This window comes from Phoca vitulina, unplaced genomic scaffold, assembly GCF_004348235.1.
Source record: "Phoca vitulina isolate PV1807 unplaced genomic scaffold, GSC_HSeal_1.0 scaffold49, whole genome shotgun sequence".
Classification (NCBI taxonomy): domain Eukaryota; kingdom Metazoa; phylum Chordata; class Mammalia; order Carnivora; family Phocidae; genus Phoca; species Phoca vitulina.
This window is the reverse complement of record NW_022589752.1, coordinates 2,700,545-2,720,769: the sequence shown is the minus strand read 5'-3', so window position 1 is coordinate 2,720,769 and position 20,225 is coordinate 2,700,545. Positions and strand designations below refer to the sequence as shown.

Here is a 20,225-nt window from a genome sequence, read left to right as displayed (position 1 = left end):
CAGACGGCAGATGCTTAACCGACTGAGCCATCCAGGCACCCCTACTTTGGTATTTTATTTTATTTTATTTTATTTTATTATGTTCATTTAGCCAACATATAGTACATCATTGGTTTTTGATGTAGTGTTCAATGATTCATTAGTTGCATATAACACCCAGTGCTCTTCACATCACATGCCCTCCTTAAATACCCATCACCCGGTTACCCCATCCCTCCAACCTTTACTTTGGTACTTTAAAAAGTGTTTTTCTTCAGATTCTGTTCCAGCTTTGAGTATGGAAATTCTTCCTCTCTCAGTACTGTTTATTCATCTTTAGTTGTTCATTTTTCAAATATGAGGATGGTATGTTTCACAGATGATGTGCTGTGGATTAGCCCTCCGGGCTGGTACCTTGCAGTGAAGATTTTTTATTTTTTTGAAGATATTTTTTTGTTAGTTGAAACAGAGGGAACTGAATGGATAAGACCATCAAGAAGATAAAGCTAACTTTATCTTCATCTAAAGAAGTTCAGTGTATTAAATACCAACGCATTCTTGCAAGGGTCTTATTCAGTGGAAGAGATAAAGAGTGAACCTCTATATCCCCTTTGTTGGCCTGAAAATGGAATGTCAAGCAACATATAATCATCTTTCTTGTTTAAAAAAAAAAAATGGAAAGTGAGAGAAAGCGATTTCTATTTGTGTCAGATTTTAGATGTCTTAATATTCTTTCCTGTCTAATTTTGCAGAAAGTGATAATAGAGTTCCTGTCAAATTAGAGGCTACAGACTTTTAACCTATGTCGTGAAAAAAAAAACCACATTAGTTATTATTACCATAAACATAATTCAAATAAATATTTAGTTGTAATACCATTATGTTGAAGGGTGCATTCCAAGCATATAATTTTGCTCTCATTATAAATATTAAAAATTCAGAATGATAGTACACTGGAGAAGAAAAGAAAAAAAAGAAACAACAGAGGTTTTTGGAGTCTTTTGCTTCCAAAGATGGAGTTTCAGTGTAAATTCATAATTGGAAAAATTGGAATGAAGTGATTCCCATAAAGAATTATGCATCTCTGTTACTTATGGAACATGAAATTATTTTCTAAAATACCATAAATCCTGCCACATGTTTCTATCTGTGAGTCAGAAACTAAAGTGAATAGTATCAAGAGTGGATCAAAGTGAGAAAAGAAAGAAGAAAGTAGAAAACTCACTGTGTGCAACTTCATAGAAAGAGCTCCAAGCAAGTGATATTTCTGACCTTTGCTGACCTTTGTAGTTGAACCTGTTTTATTAGTCACCTGAGAATTACTTGCTTGAGTGGGATTGTTGAATGTGAAAAGGATGCTGGACCAATCTTTAGAATTTTTCAGACCTTTATTAAACTGATGACAATTTTGAGTGTCTCATCATTACATTTTCCAAATACCAGTAAATAGAGCACACATTTTCATAGTTCAAGTTTATGCATAAAATATCTAAGCAGGTGCATTTTCAGTGTTAAAGGGTATTTTCTCAACCAAATTATTAGAAAAGAGAATGAATGAGAAAACAAAGAGCATACTCTAGAGAAGTCCTTTCTAACATTGCTTTTAGCAGTATTATCAAATTGGGTCACAGATAATTAGATTAATTTGACTACCCTATGGTTTTATTTGGAGAAATGTAATGTGGCAACTCTCTTTGCTCTTGGATAGCTATAGGATACAAGAAAATGGAAACACTCAGCCTTCAAAAAGGAAAGAGCTATTATGTCACGCTCAATCAGAGAGATGTAGACATTGATAGAGTATCAACACCTGAAGCCACTCTATTAAAGCATGCTTGGTTCCGCAAGCAAAAGCCACAGAAAATTGGCTCATGTTTCACCATCTAGGCTTGCTACCACTTGGTTTCCTTTAATTGGCTATCATGTCCATTTACCAGAAATTGGCTCTGTTTTCCAGCTGCTGGATGTAGAAGTGATTTACTTGTGTGAGTGTTCTCAGCATTACACCTGCAAGAGTGTAGTTTCAGACATCCTTTTTCTTAGAAAAATTACTAACTCTGTGTATCTGAATAGGCATACTACAAAGGAATTATAAAATCTAGAACCTGAGAGGCTTTTCAAAGGATCTGACTTGTCTTAAAGACAGTATTAGCATAGAGCGGTCATGAAAGCCCCTGGGTGGGCCCTGGTCTATAAGGTATTATTAAGTACAATTTAAGGATCGTATCAAAGGAATTGAAAAATAAATAGTATAGCACAATTCTTGGTATAGGCATTTTACCTAATATAGGGAAGCTTATAAACCCACATCTTAATGCTACACTGAGTAGATTGCTTTCATGTTAGAGCATAACCACTTAAGTATGCAGTTTTGTTCAACATTTTAAGAAATCAGTTAGGGTCGTTTGTTGTTTTTGTTTTTTGTTTCTGCTTATTTCACATTGTAGTGGCTTTTTGTTTGTTTTTTGTTTTTGTTTTTTTTTAGGAAAAAAAATCCAGCATTTAACTTTGCTTTTCTGAACTAACAGGCATTTATGGTTATCTAATTACTGTAACCATGTATTTCCTGAAATGTTGTTCACTAGTAGTTTAACCACAAATACAGGTGCTCTAATTTCTACTCTTTTATAGATTTTCTGAATAGGGTCCACTGCTGTCATCAGGGGAAGGTTCACGTAAATCTAGAGTAAATATTTTAAAAATATAAGAATGAGTACTTTAAATGTAAAGGAAGATAAATGTAACATTCTTCTGAAACAAGTCTAGTAAGGATTTTAAGTTTTTAAGACTTTCTATTTAATTACTTTGCATTGAAGCCAGCTGGTTTGGTAACTTTCATGACCTTATATTCCCTGAATGTTCTCATAAATCAAAGGAAGAATATGCTCAATTCTAACATTAGTCCTGGGGAAAATTCCATATTTGAAAACAAAAGAAAGAAAGGTAGAATCAAGGTTGCCTTGGGAATTTTGAGGTCCTTGGTAAGGTTAATTGGGAGGGCATAAATTCCTTTATCCTCAGATTTTTCTTTTCCTTTCTCTTTTCTCCCCCTAAGCTTTCCTGCCCTCTAACCCACCAATTTCTCTTGCAGCTTGAGCCTTCACACTTCAACATTGAACTTGGAGATATAAAAATATTCTAACAGGCAGGGGGATGGCCTTGATGATCTCTTAAAGTTCTTTTTAGTGCTCTATTTTAAATTCCAATGATTTAATAGAAACTCAAGGGTGAAATGGCCCTCTGGAGGTCATCAGTTGTAGTCTCCTCCATGTAAGAATGCCTCCTACCTTCTGGGAGTTGGCACTAACAGCCAGTCCCAAGGGACCTCTTTATTATTCTCTGAATTTCTTCAACACTATGGACTTAACTTGTTGACCAGTTGGGAGAAGTGCACATCAGATTTGAGAATTTTTCTAGCTGTACATTTTACCTTCTTCCTCACTTAGGTTTTAAATATATAAATCATTGCTTGAGTGAGTGACTCTTTTGAAAGAAATCTACGTTAAAGGTTTCAGGTGTTGTTTTGAGGTGGAGTGGAATTTCTGGTGGATGAGAATTGAAGGAAGTCAGAATCCGTTGAGATCAAGCAATTCAATAAACATTAGTTGAGGACTTCCGTATAAGGGGTTGTAAACTCTAATGCCTCAGAAGACAAGGCTGGTAGCATAAATCTTGAATTAAGCCCTAAATAAGGCAATAGGGATGGTGTGAGGCCTGAGCATTTCAGACGTGGTGCTGGCATTCTTGTGGCAGCTGCCCTGCCCAAAGCATGCCCAAAGTTTGCAAACCCTTAAGTCTCAATGCATGGTATCTGTTTTGTCTTGTGGGAGATTCATAAGTGAACACCAAAAATTCCTGACTTTACTGAGGTACAACAGTGATAAAAAAATTATTAATCAAATGGTGGCTACTATTTATAGAGTGGCTGCTAGGTCCTAGGCACCCTGCCACTCTTATTCAATCCTTATGCTTATCCTATGCGATAGTCCTATTCAACTCTATTTCAGATGGGAAGGTGGAGGCCCAGAGATCAATTACTTGCTCGTAGTCACTCCTTTAATCATTGTTAGAGGCCAGGTTAAAACTGAAGTCCTCCAACTTAGCAACTTCCAAAACCCATGCTCGTAACCATTATTCAGGTGTGTCTCAGGCTATCTACTGTGAGATGTTAATGGATATCTGCTTTTTTTTTTTAATTGATGATTCTGTAATCAAATGATGGAAAACAAAAATTGAGTTACAGAAGGTTACATCCCACACCTTACTCACTATGGGATTTTGTCCAGATCCTTTAATTTTACTGTGTTGTGAATCCCCCAAAGTAGGTATATATATTTTGCAGCGTTTCCCAAGCTAATGTGAATTGTACAGATTGCCTCAAGTCCTAGTGTTCTAGGGAACAAACTTTGAGAAACTCTTATCTGTTAATACCCAGCCCTCTCACTGAGAAGTTTTGTCATTAAAGAGCGAAGTATTTTGGGTGCACACAAGATAGATGCTAATCAAAGAATGTGTCAGAGGGAAGGTAGAATTTGGCATTGGGTCCTAAAAATAGATGATATTTTCACAGATTATTGTATTTACATAGATGATATTGGGCATTAGAGAACATTCCAGGAGAGATTATTTCAGTCAGGCAATAGTGCAAACATACACACAGAGAACGGAATGTGCAAAGGTGAATTTGGGGAACGTAGAAAAAATTGGTAGATTAGCATCATTTGATATTTATCGTGTTAATCTTAACGGTTGATTATATTTTAGAAGATTGGTTTTATTTTTTTCAAATATTAGAAAAGCTCACTTGAGGAAAATTTCAAGTCTTATGACAGGATATCATCTTCAGTCATATTATTAAAATTACTCATTGAACAAATATTTATGACTGCTTATTATATTCAGAGCTCTGTTTGGGGTGCTGAGGCTACAACTGTAAATAAGGTGTACAAGCTTCCTGTTCTCAGACAACTCGCAGACAAAAGCAACACAGACATAAAAAAGGCAACAAGACAATGTCAACTAGTGAGAAGTACTATGCAGAGAGAGAAAATAGGCCGATGTGGTGAAGAGTGCCTTAATGGCTATTTCAGAATAACAAGAAGGGACCAGACATCTGAAGATCATGGGGATAACATACTAGGCAGAGAGAACAGCTGTTCCAATATCCTTAAGGAAGAAATGAATTTGAGGTTGTGAGGAATAGTGAAAAGGCTAATGTGGTTGGAGCATTGGCAAGGAGGAAGATGGTAAGAAGAGTTCAGAGAGATTGACAAGAACCAGACCACAGAGTAAGGAGTTAGAATTTTTTTTAAGCATCATGGTTAACTATTTAAGAAGGGGCTTGACTCTGTGTGTGTGTGTGTGTGTGTGTGTGTATGTGCATGCGCACACATGGCCATAATCTCTGGCTGCTTTGTGAATAAATTTTAAGGGGAAAGAGTAGAAGTAGGGGACCAGTTAGAAGTGATTGCAATAGTCTAGGTAGGACTACTTTGGACTGGGGGTGGTAGTTAAGATGGAGAGAAGTTGACACATGAACATACAGGGTTTTTAAACTGAAGTATAGTTGGCATACTGTGTTACATTAATTTCAGGTGTACAACATAGTGATTCAACAAGTTCACATGTTATGCTATGCTCACTACAAGAGTAGCTACCATCTGTTACTGTACAAAAAATATGGAACACTTTACAAGTTTGGGTGTCCTATTTGCGCAGGGGCCATGCTAATCTCTGTATTGTTCCAATTTCAGTATATGTGCTGCCAAAGAGAGCAAAACATACAGGTGTTTAAGGACATGCTAATGAAATGGATGTGTGGGATAAATGGAAGGAAATTAGGTGTAGATTGGTGGTATTTGTTGATGAGACTGAGGGAGGTTTAGGTGGGAAATCAGAAGTTTTGTACTGGACATATTAAGTTGGAGACGTGCATTAGACATTCTAGTAGAGAGGTCAAATAAACAATTGGACAGGTGAATCTTGAATTCGAGGGTGAGGTCTGTGCTGGAGATATAGGGATATCCACATTATTCCACTAACAGAGTTGAGAAGGTCTACCTACCCGTAGTAAAAGACATTTTTTTTAAAGATTTTATTTATTTATTTGACACAGAGGGACACAACGAGAGAGGGACACAAGCAGGGGGAGCGGGAGAGGGAGAAGCAGGCTTCCTGCTGAGCAGGGAGCCTGATGCGGGGCTCGATCCTAGGACCCTGGGATCATGACCTGAACTGAAGGCAGACGCTTAATGACTGAGCCACCAGGTGCCCCTTAAAAGACATTTTACAAGGCAAAATAAATAAATAAATTTGTTAATAAAAAATTAAAAGTGACTAGAGTATACAAATTACTATAGTGTAACCTTGGTTTTGGGTACTACCAGTTTTCTTGTCATTTATTAAGTGCTGGTAGAGAAGCAGGAAGACATTACATTTTTGTAGTGAATACCTAGAAAGTCTTCTGGAGTTCAAATACCCATCTCCTCTACGACTTCTGGACAGATGTATTTCCAGCAGAAGCCTGAATGCTCAGGATTGGAAGGGCATGTGTTTGCCTCCCAGGGCAGGCAATTCTAGGTTTATAATGTTCTTCCTTTTCTTGAATAGATATTTTTCCACTCATAATCTTCCCTCCATTTTTACCAAATGCTACAGTTTCAGACTTAGAAGAGGGTCCAATCCTCACTCTTTATAATGACCCCTCATGTATTTTGAGAAAGCTATTGTGCCTTTCTGGTTTCCTCGGTTAAGCATACCCGGTACTTTTAGTTATTTCTCATGTGACATGACTTTAAGTCCTCTGTCCATTCTGGTTACTCTTGTTTCTAGAGCATTTCTCTGCATTCCTCCCCAAGCAGGGCACCTGGCATTACTGTGTTCCCCATAGTACTATGGCTTTGTTTCAACAAGACTGAGTGGAGGAAGTCTTTGGCTTCTAATTTTTAGATACCATACTTATGTTGATGGGAAACAGTTCAAGGTCCCTATGCTTTTTTTTTTTTTTTTTTAAATAAAATAACCTTTAACTTTATAATAGTTTTAGATTATAAAGCTGAAAGATAGTACAGATCATGACATATTCTCCATCCAGTTCCCCCAGTTTACATTTTATATTACTCTGATATGTTCAGCACAACTAAGTAACCAACATTGGGTACTTTGCTGTTAACTCTGTATTTTATTTGGATTTCCTTAGTTTTTAGGGAAATGTCCCTTTTCTGTTCTAGGGATTTATCCAGGATACATATTACTTTTAGTTGTCATGTCTCATTACTTTCTTCTGGACTGTAACAGTTTCTCAGATTTTCCTTGTTTTCCATGACCTTGACAGTCAGGCATTTTGTAGAACGTCTCTCAATTTGTGGTTGTCTATTTTTTTTTATGGTTGGACTGGGGTTATGGGTTTTGGGGAGGAAGATCACAAAGGTGAAGTGCCAATCTTATTATATCAAGGGCACATACTGTCAACTTGACTTATCACTGACACTAACCTTTGATCACCTGGCCATGGTGTCTCTATTTTGAGGTTACTTTATTCTCTCTTTCTATATTGTACTCTTTGGAAGAGCAGCCCACACTCAAGAGGTGAAGAGTTAAACTCCATCTCCTCAAGGTTGAGTATTTACATAAATTATTTGGAATTCTATATGGGAGAGTTGTCAGTTTCCCCCATTTATTTATCTACTCATTTATTTATATAAGTATGGACTCATGGATATTTATCTGATACTTTGGATTATAATTCAATAGTATATTATTTATTGCTCAAATTGTTCCAGTTTTGGCCAATGGAAGCTTTTGCCTATTGGCCTCTATGTTCCTTTGACATACCCCCACCATTTTGTTTTTCCCTCTTCTTTTAAAATCTGTGCTGCTGTAACTCATGAATCTCCTAACTTATAGTATGCTATTGTTTTTTTTGGGGGGGGTTGGATATAAAGACAAGGCTTATGATTGCCCTTGTTAAATTTCACCTTCTTGGAGCTTCCGTTACCAGTAACAATAGCTTCTTTTTTTTTTATAGCTATATTATTTATTTATAAATTAGAAGTATTGATAGCTTTGCTAATATAAGTTGAAGATGATACATATTTCACAAATGATTAAAATCCTAAATTAATGAGATAAAGATGAAATTACACATATTTAAATGTTTAAGTACAAAACCCTTTCACTCTAAAATACTTTGTATTTGTGTTTTGGATACCCAGTGTTTTTTTTAATTTATTTTTATTTTTTAATTTTTATTTATTTTTTATTGTTATGTTAATCACCATACATTACATCATTAGTTTTTGATGTAGTGTTCCATGATTCATTGTTTGCGTATAACACCCAGTGGTCCATTCAGTACTGCCCTCTTTAATACCCATCACCAGGCTAACCCATCCCCCCACCCCCCTCCCCTCTAGAACCCTCAGTTTGTTTCTTAAAGTCCATAGTCTTTCATGGTTCATCTCCCCCTCCGAATTCCCCCCCTTCATTTTTCCCTTCCTATTATCTTTTTTTAAAATTTTATTTATTTATTTATTTTTTATCTTTTTTTTTAAACATATAATGTATTATTTGTATAACAATAGCTTCTTAACATGGTCTCTGAACTTGCATTCTATCCACCTCTATCTGCACTGTATTTGGTTCTTTGAATAGCAGCCAGAGTGATTTTTCCAAGCAAATCAGTTATGTCTCTCCTCCATGTATGAATGCATAAAACTTTACATGATCTGACTCTTGTTTAGGTCTCTGATCTCAACTCTTAACCTTTATATCTCTCACTCAGTATGTTTTAGCCACACGACCATCCTTTCCAAGCTTGTCTATGTGAGGCTTTTTTAACATTGGTTCTTTTTGCCTGGAATGTTCTTCCTTCTTACCTTCAAATGGCTTATTTTTCCTTGCTATTCAGATCTTAGCTCAAATGACACCTTTTCAGGGAGGACTTTTCTTGAATTCAAGCTAAGGTAGCTTCAATTTCTCCCTATCATAGTGCCATGTTTTATTTTCTTTATAGGAATCATCATGATGGAATATTTTCTTAATAATTTTTTAGCCATTTATTATCCTTTTGCTTTTCCCACAATTAGAATGTAACAGGGTCTTGTAATCTCTTGTCCACAGCTTTATCTCCAGTGCATAAAGCAGTTCCTAGCACATGTAAGAAGCTCAATATATATTTGTTAAATGTTGGTTGCTAAAGTCTCAGTTATGGCTTCTGAGTAACACTTACCTTTGAGGTCCCCATAATCTGTAAAGCCTTTGTGTTGTGATAACTTTGTTACTTCATGCTATTGACTCTATAGGATTGTATTGTACCATTCTGATTAAGATTGTATAGTATTTCTTTAGATAGCATGTTGTGCCTGTCATAGTGATTTTCCCCTTAGAAAATAAAGCCAGCCCGGTTTCCATCAACACTTGCTTGTAGCCTCTAAACACAAGCCCTTCCTATGTGCCCCCATTCCTTTGCAGATCATCAGGACAAGATAGGAGAGATAGAGGCAAAACTTAGAGCCACCAAAATTTTTCCTTCCAACTGTCAGTTAAGGGATCAGTTCTCTCTGGATGTAGTTGTTCAACATTTTTTAACCTCAGCTATTTATATTATTTTTCAGCTTATATCTCTGTCTTGACCTCAACGAAATCATCATGAGGTATCTTAACTGACACCCAGATATGGTGTATCTGATACATTCTTTGTGTTACCACTTTAACCCACTCTGACTCTTTATGATCCTTATTTCCTGGTCTTAATGTTCAAAAGCCATTTCTTTAATAATCCATCTTAGAGTCTCTCTTTGGATCTACATGAAACTCAGTAGTCTGTTGTTGTAAAATTTATTTCTCTTTTTACCACTTCTGTTTAGCCTCCTTGGGCTTATACACAATTACATAATTAAAAAAATATTTAACAAGCTTCTCAAGCAAACACCATGTTAAGAAATATGCAGTTAATCAGACATATTTGATACCATGCAGATTTGACCACCAGATAGCTTACATGAGCTATATAGCACTTTATAGTCCCTGTAAAATCACTCACTAATTGGCAATTCCTCATTTAAGTCAGTGATTCATTATTGTTTTAACTAACTTAAATATAAACACTTTGTAACAGCATGAGTACTTATGATTTGCTTCCAGGTATAATGGGAATTGCATTAGAAACTAACATTAGCCTATGGAGGTACCCAGTAGAATCAGTTACTACGTTTCAATCTCAATTCTTTCGGATGGTGGGAAACCTTATCATCTAGTATTTATTTTTGCTGTGGTGTTGTCTTTGGCCCGCTTCCTTTGGAAACATGCTCTGAGCCTCTGACATTTGCATCTATGAGGTTTATTGTTGTGTGCTCTTGGGAACAGTACCTATGAGGGGTGAGGGAAGCAGGAAGGGCAGATGGAGAGGTTGAATTGAGATGCAGTTGCAACAGAGGCTGCAGCCAATCCTATGGGGAGCTCTAGAGCTGGGCTGCCCATTCGGAGCTGTCCTGAGTTGAGGTAGGGGGCTGGCCTTTGTACCTCCTTATTTAGCAGTCAGTAGACATTTGCTGCCCCTGGAGAGGAGTTTAGCCTCCAGCGAGGCAGCGCCCTTCAACAGAGGCAGTGCCCAGAGAGGGGCTCAGCTGTGAGTTGTTAGCATTCAGTGCTGCTAGGCAGCTGGGGCAGTGAGTGCTTCGAACTGAAGGGAAGATCGTTAGTTGTTGGGTGAATGGTACACAACAGCATCTTCTACAGGTAAATTAGTATAAATTTCACATCCCATTGCTAACTTTCTATTTCTGTGCCATTTCACCCTCGAATTGTTGTTACTCCCATTCTTGCCCAATCTCCTGTATCTACCCTGAATATGTCCTTCAGTTGCTTCATCTATAGAGTGGGGATAGTCATACACACACATGCAAGCACACACACACACACAAATACAGTGACCTGGCATATAGTTGAATGCTTAATAGGAATAAGTTTCTTCTGTCAAGACTTTGAAATGCTTCTTTAACTAATTTGGCTAAGACCAGAACGGTTAGATTTCAAAGACCCCTGTTCCTCCATATGAAAGAGAATAGTTACTTCTTCTAGTATCCTGTGGGCATTTCAGGAAGGATTTAGCATTTAAATATAAAATGGGCTTAGAGAACCTTGAAATATCAACAACCTCCTATGCAGAACTAGCTCAATTCCTCCCATCTCCCCCACATCAACCTCCTTGTTAAACACTAGTTTAAAGACTGCAGGTTTCTGGAAGCTTCTCAAACTTCTGAATATTAGCATTATATGGAATAATAATATAAGGATTTATTGATCAAGTCCTTTATTCATAGTTGACAAGAAAGCAGGACATTTTTTGCAGCTATTTTATGTAGCACTATATTAGAATGGGTGTTGAAAACCTGCTTTTCCTTGTTCTTTCAAAACAGTTTTTTCTACAAAGGAAATTCAAGTCTCAACCTGTTATATTGATAATGCACAATAACATCTGATTTGAGTCAATACTGATTATTGTGCAGCTTGGCCTGCCAAGAGATATTATCCTTCTTCCAGCTAACCAGTCTCAGTACTTCTTTATCAAACATCTCTAAAACTCTGACAACTCATTCTTGTTCTAACATCTGACATGTGCTGAACAAAATGAACAGACACTTGAGTGGTATCAACAATGTATGTCCCTTCTTTCTTTGTAGGAGCCTGGTTTATGTAAAGAAGTAAATTGTCTAAGATATGACAGAATCAAACTGCTTTGGTATACTGAGGCAGATTACACTTATTGGATGGTACCATGGATTTGGTCAGTGATTTTTAGTACGGTGTGATGAAAATCACTGAATTCATGTAGCATCTTAGGTATTCATTGAAACAAAGTGATATCATAGTAACCATGTTACAGTATTCTTACTTCTGTCTTTACTTCCTGGTCCTATCTTATCATTCTAGGTTTTGAGGCCTAAAAGATGTTTTAAAAAACATACCATAAAATTAAAAAGTTTAAAAAACTTGTACCTTGTAAGTACTTCTGGAAATAAGTGGTTAGTATATGATATCTTAGATCATGTCATTTTATAGAATACTCCCATGGCTTCCCATCTCCCTCAGAATAAAAGCTAATGTCCTTATACTACCTATGATGCCCTGACCTTTCCCCTTCCCTAGTTAGCTCTTGAACTCATTATGAACCATCTCATCTCTTGTTTCCTCCCCACCATCCATCCACACCAGCTTTTTTCATATTTGTCTAACCTACTGGGATAGCTCCCACCTCAGGACCTTTGAATTTGCTGTTTGCTCACACACTCACTCCTCAGTTAAGTGAATGCTTACTCTCTTACCTCCTTTAAGTCTGATCAGTTGTGACCTTCTCATTAATTTCTCCTCTTACGACTTTTATTTTTTTAAATATTTTATTTATTTGAGAGAGAGAGAGTAAGAGAGGGAGAGAGGGAGAGAGCATGAGTAGCGGGGAGAGGTAGAGGGAGAGGGAAAAGCAGACTCCCTGCTGAGCAGGGAGCCTAATGAGGGACTCCATCCCAGGACCCCGGGATCATGACCTGCGTCGAAGGCAGACACTTAACCGACTGAGCCACCCAGGCGCCCCTCTTATGACTTTTAAACTCTAAAACAGAAGACCCCCCTCCCCCTCCCTGACCCTATGACAATATATCTGTCTTCTTTGCTATATTTTTCTCCTTGTATGCACCATCTTCTAATATACCATATGTTTATTATGTTTATTGTATTCTCTGCTCACTAGATTATAATGTTCATGGGTTCAGGGTGTTTTGTGTGTTCTGTCCATTCACAAATCCCTAGTGCCTAAAATCATTCCAGAAACTAAATAAATGAGTGTGAATAAAAGGACAACAGCTACATTGAATTGGACCTAACAAGACAGTAAATGTAGACTGAACTATAATTGATGGAGGATTGCATTCTAATATTCAAAATGTATCTCTTTGACAGATCTCAGCAGCTCAAATTGTTTTCCAGAAGTACCTTTGTATCTATAAAGTATTTACCTTTTTCTGTTACTTTTACTTCTTGCTTTGCATGTTGCAGCATATAGTTCAATTTTTGACACCTTGTTTAGACCTCATGTTTACTGTAACTCTACTGTTTTAAGTTTCCTACCTCCTTAAATCCACAAAGCACTTCAAGAAAGGATTTCCATGTATTATATTTTTGTTCAGAAAGCCTTATCTCAGGCAGACATATTTGCCCATTTTCTTTTTATTAAAAAAAAAGAGTGTTATAATCATTATACATGCAGAAGGGTGTTTCAACAGACTGGGTTAGTATCTCTCCGTGAAACCACACACAATAAAACAGTTTCCTAAAAAAAAGTTAACAATGCATAAAATGCTGATGCAGGGCTTCAGAACACTTAATTATTTCTTTTTCCCCCCATTGTTTATCACATTGTTTTGTCAACTTTCCATATCACTACCCACAATGCTTTGGGTTCAGTTTTCTTTGAACATTCCTTTCCTCTGAACTTGCCATGAACTTGTGCTTGTAGCATGCCACCACAGAGTGCCACAGCCACTTTATAACTGGGAAGAAATCAACATTTTTGTCATAAAAGGTGCTAAAACCAAGCTCATAATATAAAATAGTAAACACACTTGTCCAATTGCTGTTTTAGGTTGAAGTATGATTCTTGCTTTAAGAGACGGTTAGTGTAGTAGTTTGCACATACTTCAGGAGAATCAGGAATTTAGTTTGTGTAGGGAGGAGGACGAGAGAAAAGAATTATGTTTCATAAGATTAGGTGGACTGGAGGAGGAGAAGGATTGCATGAATACCAAACACGATACAAGAGAGGACAGAGCCCCTTATCGCACATTCAGTATAGGATGATGTAGAGGATTATTTGTTTTCTACAGAAGGACAGAAGGAGGGATTTTTTTTTTCCATTTCTGATGATTTCTCTGCTTCCAGGGTTATATTAGGAAATTATTGTTCCTTCTATCAAAGTGTCAGGAGAGGGACTCTGCATTGGGAAATAAATCCTGGGTTCTCATCCCAGCCTAAAAGTAAATGGGAATTTCCTACAATATGAATTCTTGCCTGACTTGCAGCCTCAACTGATTATTTGATAAAGGGTGGATCCATGAACTCTGTGGGATGTGGCCCAAATCATAGCAAAGTCATGTTTTTGTTTTTTTTTTTTTAAACAGGACATGCAATAATTTCCCTTATATAATAGGTTGTTACATTTGACTTACCAAGTTGTATCAGAGCTGCAGCAGGGCTCCAAAGGACCAAGAATAATGTGGGTCAAACCATCGATTCAGGATTCTCTAGGAGCTTGAGATAATCTCATTTGTTTGTTTGTTTATTTTACAGTTTGATCCGCACTCACCTGGAGAGGGTGTGTGAGGGGAGGAGGAGGAAGGAAGACTATAATAAGATTGATGAAGAGTATGGTAGTGAGAATTCCAGTGGAGAGAATTAAGACGGCTGAGGGGTTGCTCTCATTCTCCCCTCTTCTTCCCTCCTATTCCCACGAAGTGCATGTGGACAGGACGTGAGGGAGCCACTCAGGGAGCTTGGTGTGTAGCCTGGCCTATGCGTCGTGGGGCATAGGTTTTGGTACCTGGCATGGACATGCAAAAGTCAGAAGGTAAGGCGCCAGGACAGAGAGACAGGGAATGCAGTGGGAATAAGCCCCATTTCCACAGCTAGTAGGAAAAAGCTGTGGTTTCCTGGAGGTCATATGTGAATCCTAGAAGGGAGCCAAGTATGATGTCTCCGGCCACTGCCTCTCTCCTCACTCCCACCCCCACTCCGAAGAATTTCCTGTCAAGAGGAAGACAGCCTTGGCAGAAGGACTAGAGTTTGGTGATCTGACCTAGAACTTGATGAGGGTCCTTCAGTCCGCATTTATGGCATTGCCGGTGCTCAAGAACCACAGCGAGGTGAATCTCTAGGGAGTCATAAAACACACACTGCAAGAAAGAGCCAGCATTGGGACATTGGCCAGAAGCAGAACCTGGCTGTCCCAGCCAAGAAAGACTTTTTTTTTCATCTTTTACTTCTTCCCTTTCTCTTCTTCTCCATTTAGTCAGCAGTCTAAATTTGACTCAGATTGTTACTGACGAAAATTTTAAATTGTCCCCAACCGGGATATTTCCTTATTTAGTAGACATTTATTGAACAGATAGTATGTGCAAGGCATCGTGCTAGCATATGTATCTCCTGATTTCAAGGGGTATGTCTAGCAATGAGTTTTCCCTTATTCTTGTTCTGGATGCAGTTTTAGTCTTCTCAAAAAAAATTGGCAATTGCATAGATAATTTCCAGGTTTGTAAATATAGTTTATAATACGAATATTCCACCTTCACTTGAGTGAACAAGATGGGGAGATTAAGCTAGAACTGGCACAGGAATGAGCATGCTTAGGACACTCTTGTTAGATAGATGGAGGTGAGCTAGAGCAGCAAACTAGGTAACTGCATATTATTCATTGTGATCTTCTCATTCAATTGCCGAGTTGTTTAATTTGAGGTCTCGATGGCATGCTATAAAGGAACTGCTTTTGCTCATTTGTTTTGGTAAATACTTATTGAACAGGTACTATGTGTGAAGCATTATGGTAGATCGATGTCTTTCCTGCCCTCAAGAAATATATAATCTAGTGGAATAGAGAGATTTCCTTAGTACAGATTCCTGCAATATTCAGAAACATGTGATTAGTGAGATGTGAATGTCATTAGGAATCTTTTATTGCAAATGATAAAGACCCAATTTGAAATAACTTAGCCAAAGAGGAGATTTATTGGCTCATATAACTAGGAAGTTCTGGAAATGACAGTTACTTCAGGCACAACTAATATAATCAGGACAGAGTACACTTTCCTCTTCCCATTACTCTGCTCTGCTCATCTCTGTATTAGCTTCATGCACAGGCAGCTTTCTTCTTACAGAAGCAGCTCTAGGCTATGACACTCTTTTAACTAGTATTTCCAGAGAAAAGAATGCATACTTTTTTTTTTTTTTAGGCCCAGGAAGTTTCTTATGACTGGCCCACTTAAAATTCTGTGCCCTTCCTGAATCACTCACTGTGGCCAGGGAGATGGCATGCTTCTGTTGAGCCACCCATAGTTAAATGCCTCCTTGATTGAAGTGGCTGGCTCCAGTCAAATTAACTTGGAATGTATTCTCCAAAAGGAAGGGTGTTCTTTCACTATAAGAGAGCGGGTGGGAACATATGCAAGTAATACCACATCTCCATTAATTGGTTGAGGGACAGTGCAGCGAAGAGAGGGCTCTTTCTGGTGACTGCAGAAAATGTACAGGAAGTAGTGCTAGTAATAGCTCAGCTTTTGAGATTTCAACAGAAAGTTTGTTGGGACACAGAGGAAAGCTTCTTTCTCAGGCAGAGGAGCCAACTGTGACACTTACAAAGCTCAAAAAATTCAAACAATGTCTCGTGACTCTCTTTCTATATATATCCTAGCACCTTGAAGGCAATCTATTCTCTATAATGCTTTCCTCAATTTCTCCTCTACCCTTCCCTCCCCACCATGATCACTATTCCAGCCATACCATGTCATCTGTACTACTCTGATAGAGGACACTGGTGACCTCCTAATATGCAGATTCTATGCTCTTTGCAGGGCTACCTGACTTCATATCTCTCTGGAAACTTTTCCCTCTCTCGACTTCTGAGACACTATTCTTTCCCTGTTCTGTTCTGCCCATCTGAGCACTCTTTCTGAGTCACTTCTATTGGCTGCTTTATTGCTGACCTCTCCTTAATGTCTCTTTTCCCCAGAGCTCACGCCTGGCTCTCTTTCCATTGAACATGCTCTTTTCTGGTTAATCCCATTCATTCTCATGGCATCTATGAACATCTATGCTCATCTGTACCAAAAGCCCTGCTAGAGTTCTGATCCCTCACTGTATATCCCATATTCCATGATCCATAAAGATCATAAGTTGAACATTTCCCTTATGATATTTTTGTATCTATTCTGTTCCTACCATTCTCATTGCTGTTAATCTAAATTTTAATTTATGTTGCCAATAATCAAGAAAGATTAAATGTTGCTCCAAGCTCTGTTTAGGCCTCAATCTTGTATTCTAACTGGTATCTCTGAATAACCCCATATTGTCAGTGACACTGGACATGGTAGACCATGCCCTTGTTCCCATTTACAGAGCAAGAAGCTAGTATTTTAAATATAGGTTGAGTTTTAGATAGAAAACAACACAGATATTTATAATGAGGGAAGTAAACTTTTGGGGAATCATATAGAGAGAACAAGGCATATGGCTTGGTCTGCATAATTCACAAAGAAGGTCTAATGTGGGCAGAAATATTGAGAAGTCACTGAGTTTCAGGAAGATGATGAGGAGTGCTGCTACATTTTCAAGCCTAGGACTGCAACATGAACTTCGGTTTCCACTTCTGTGATTCCCCTGCCCCCCTCAGTTTTCCCTGCATGATCATCCTTACATTTAAAACATCAAAGAATTCAATATTTATTACAACATCACAACCTTTAAATGGATGTCTATCCTTAGCATTCTGTGGTGACCAAATCAAGACAAACAGTTCATCTTTAGCCAAGTGGCTGCTCTTATCGAGTTAACTCCCATGATTGCCTTCAAAAAGAATATTATTTGTTGATTGCTTCAAAAAACATGTTTCAAAGGTGCATTTAATAGTACTTTTTCTTCAGTCTAACTGACAAGAATTTTAGTATTTTTTCCGACTCATTTTTGTAGACACATCCCATTTCACTGTGGCCTACTTCTTTGAGTAGATAATAAACCATACATGAGTGTGTACTACAAACCAAATTGTGTATTTTTTGGTGCTAAAAAATGAGTCTGTAACTTTTTACCCATGGAAAAATCATTAAAAAACTAATGAATATTGAATATTAAAAAGTATTACAGATTTGCCCTGGACTTTCAAAATATTTAGTGTTAGTATGTTCTGTCATTTGTTTTGCTTAAGACAAATGTTTAAGCACCATTTTAATCATCTGAGAATAATCACCTTGATTTTCAGGCCTCCTTTAATTATGCAGTAGATCATAGATCATATCAGGGCATTAACTTCTGATATTTTACTACCTGACATTCTGTCTTCATATAGATTTTTTAAAATTTTATTTTAATTTTTGTAGTATGAATATAGTTCTTATTTTAAGAAAATTAAAAATGAAATATTTATTTTATTACAAAATACATAATCATTGTAGATTTAGAAAACACTGGTGAGCCAAAAGGAAGCAAATTACATTTTATTCGTAAATAACCACTGTTAAATGCATCTAGACCTTCCAAGCTTTTAATTAGGAATATAAACTTTTTTGTTCTTTTTAAAATAATAATTGGATCAGACAGTGTGTGTATGTATTTTTTTCCCCTTTAATAAAACATTATACATATCCTAAATTTTGTATGCAACTTGTTAGGGTGTAATTTTTTTCCCACTACCTAATTACTACTATAGGAACCTGATCCTATCAGGGTTTTATAAAAAATACAAATTCTCATATCCTATTGTTTTTTGATGATGATGATAATAATAATAATGATAATAATAATAATAATAACAGCTAACTTTTACTGGGAGCTTCTCATGTGATAGGCACTGTGCTCAGTACTTACATATGTAATTTGACTCCTCACAACAATTTTCTAAGCTTCCTAGCAGTGTCCATCTTTAATGGACCAGAACCTTAAAGCAAGAGATTTATTATTTTGACCAAACTCATAGCACTAGTAAGTGGCAGAACCAAAATTCAGATCTGGGTCTGTGTGTTCCAGTCTGTGCTGAAAACTACAATAAAATACAGTGAAGACATTTGGAATATATGTAGTAAGATGTCACACTGAGCATGCTTGCTTGCACAGTGTCCTCAATCTGCCAATCTTTGAGATTTCTGAGGTGAGGTAACACCATCATGAGGCTTCGAGGAAACCCTAAGCCAAGTGGAAAGAGTGGGATAATTTCCCCCGATAATCAGAGAGGAGATCTTGAATTCCTGTTAGAAAAGCACTATAAAGCACATTGTTTTGTTTCCTTTCTCTGCTTGGGCACTGTCACCAAAGCTACATACCTCTCTGAGTAATTTTCAAGAGGTACCATTTTCATCATAAAATGCATTATCAAGTACCACATCATTTACCTTAATTCCTGTCTCTCTAGACAGTCATAAGCAGCTTGTGTGGAAAACTTGAATTTAACTTCCCTGTTAAAGAGGTCAGTTACTTTCTTGGGTACCAAGCAATGGATCGTGCTTGCATAAGAAATGTAAAAAGTGTTGGAGACTTTAGCATCAGTAGACTATTTAATAGATTTAGCAATAGAGTGGTCTCGCAGTTATCATGTTCTCAGTGAACTTCTTCTGAGAAGGGAAGCATACAAACCACATCGTCAGAAAGGTCTTGAGTTTGAACCCCAGCTTTACCACTTGCTAGCTTTATAATCTTGGGTATATGACATAATCTCTCAGAGCCTCTGTTTTATCATCTGAGGTATAAACAGACAGAGGCAGCTAGATGTACACTTTTTAGCTACAGTAGACCAAGGAATATGATTTTTTTTCTTAAAAAAATACTAAGGCAACTTTCTGCTTTGTATTTGCTTTTCTGTGGGATTGGGGAATATGCTTCAACCATCTCTTCTGTGATAAAGTAAATTTTGGTTAAGTGCCCATATGGACAGGGTAACTTAATTATAACATTTTCAAGCATAAAGACACTGATATAATCCATTTTGACACATATTTCAAGCCTAGATCTGAGGCTCAGAACTGGGAAATAAGGTGATTGGTGGCAGAACCAAGACTCCACCATGTTTGTCTATCTTGACATAAATAATAAAGTTACTGCTGGTGGTTGACAAAGCAGATAAAATTTACAAAATTTTATTTTGTGAATCGTCCTTGAAAATAAGTTATACATAAGATAAGACCAAAAGAAAATGTAGTTGCTAATGTCAGAAAATGATCTCTTAACTCATAGGACTGGGATCTTTGTAATGAAGCAAAATTACTGTTCTCAGCAAAAGACTATAACTGTATAAATGTGTATGTGGTATTGTATTTTCTGTTTTACTTCATAGAGGGCATATTTATTTTAATTTTATTGATACTCTTAGGTTTAATAAATTTTACGTATTAAATACACATATTCATAAATATCATACACATACAATTAGAATTTCCTTAAATATTTTGTTGTGGTTAGGGATGCCTGAGTGGCTCAGTCAGTTAAGCGTCCACCTTCAG

The 20,225-nt window shown here is 37.1% G+C and overlaps 1 protein-coding gene and 1 non-coding gene across 8 annotated transcripts in view; one reads left to right on the top strand and one right to left on the bottom strand.

The window, feature by feature from the left end:
* Positions 1-20,225, top strand: part of SOX5 (SRY-box transcription factor 5) — a 1,002,891-nt gene that overhangs the window by 109,072 nt on the left and 873,594 nt on the right. The gene's annotated exons all lie outside the window — the stretch shown is intronic.
* Positions 5,653-5,756, bottom strand: LOC116621614. The gene has a single exon (XR_004297420.1). It is a non-coding gene; the product is annotated as a U6 spliceosomal RNA (small nuclear RNA).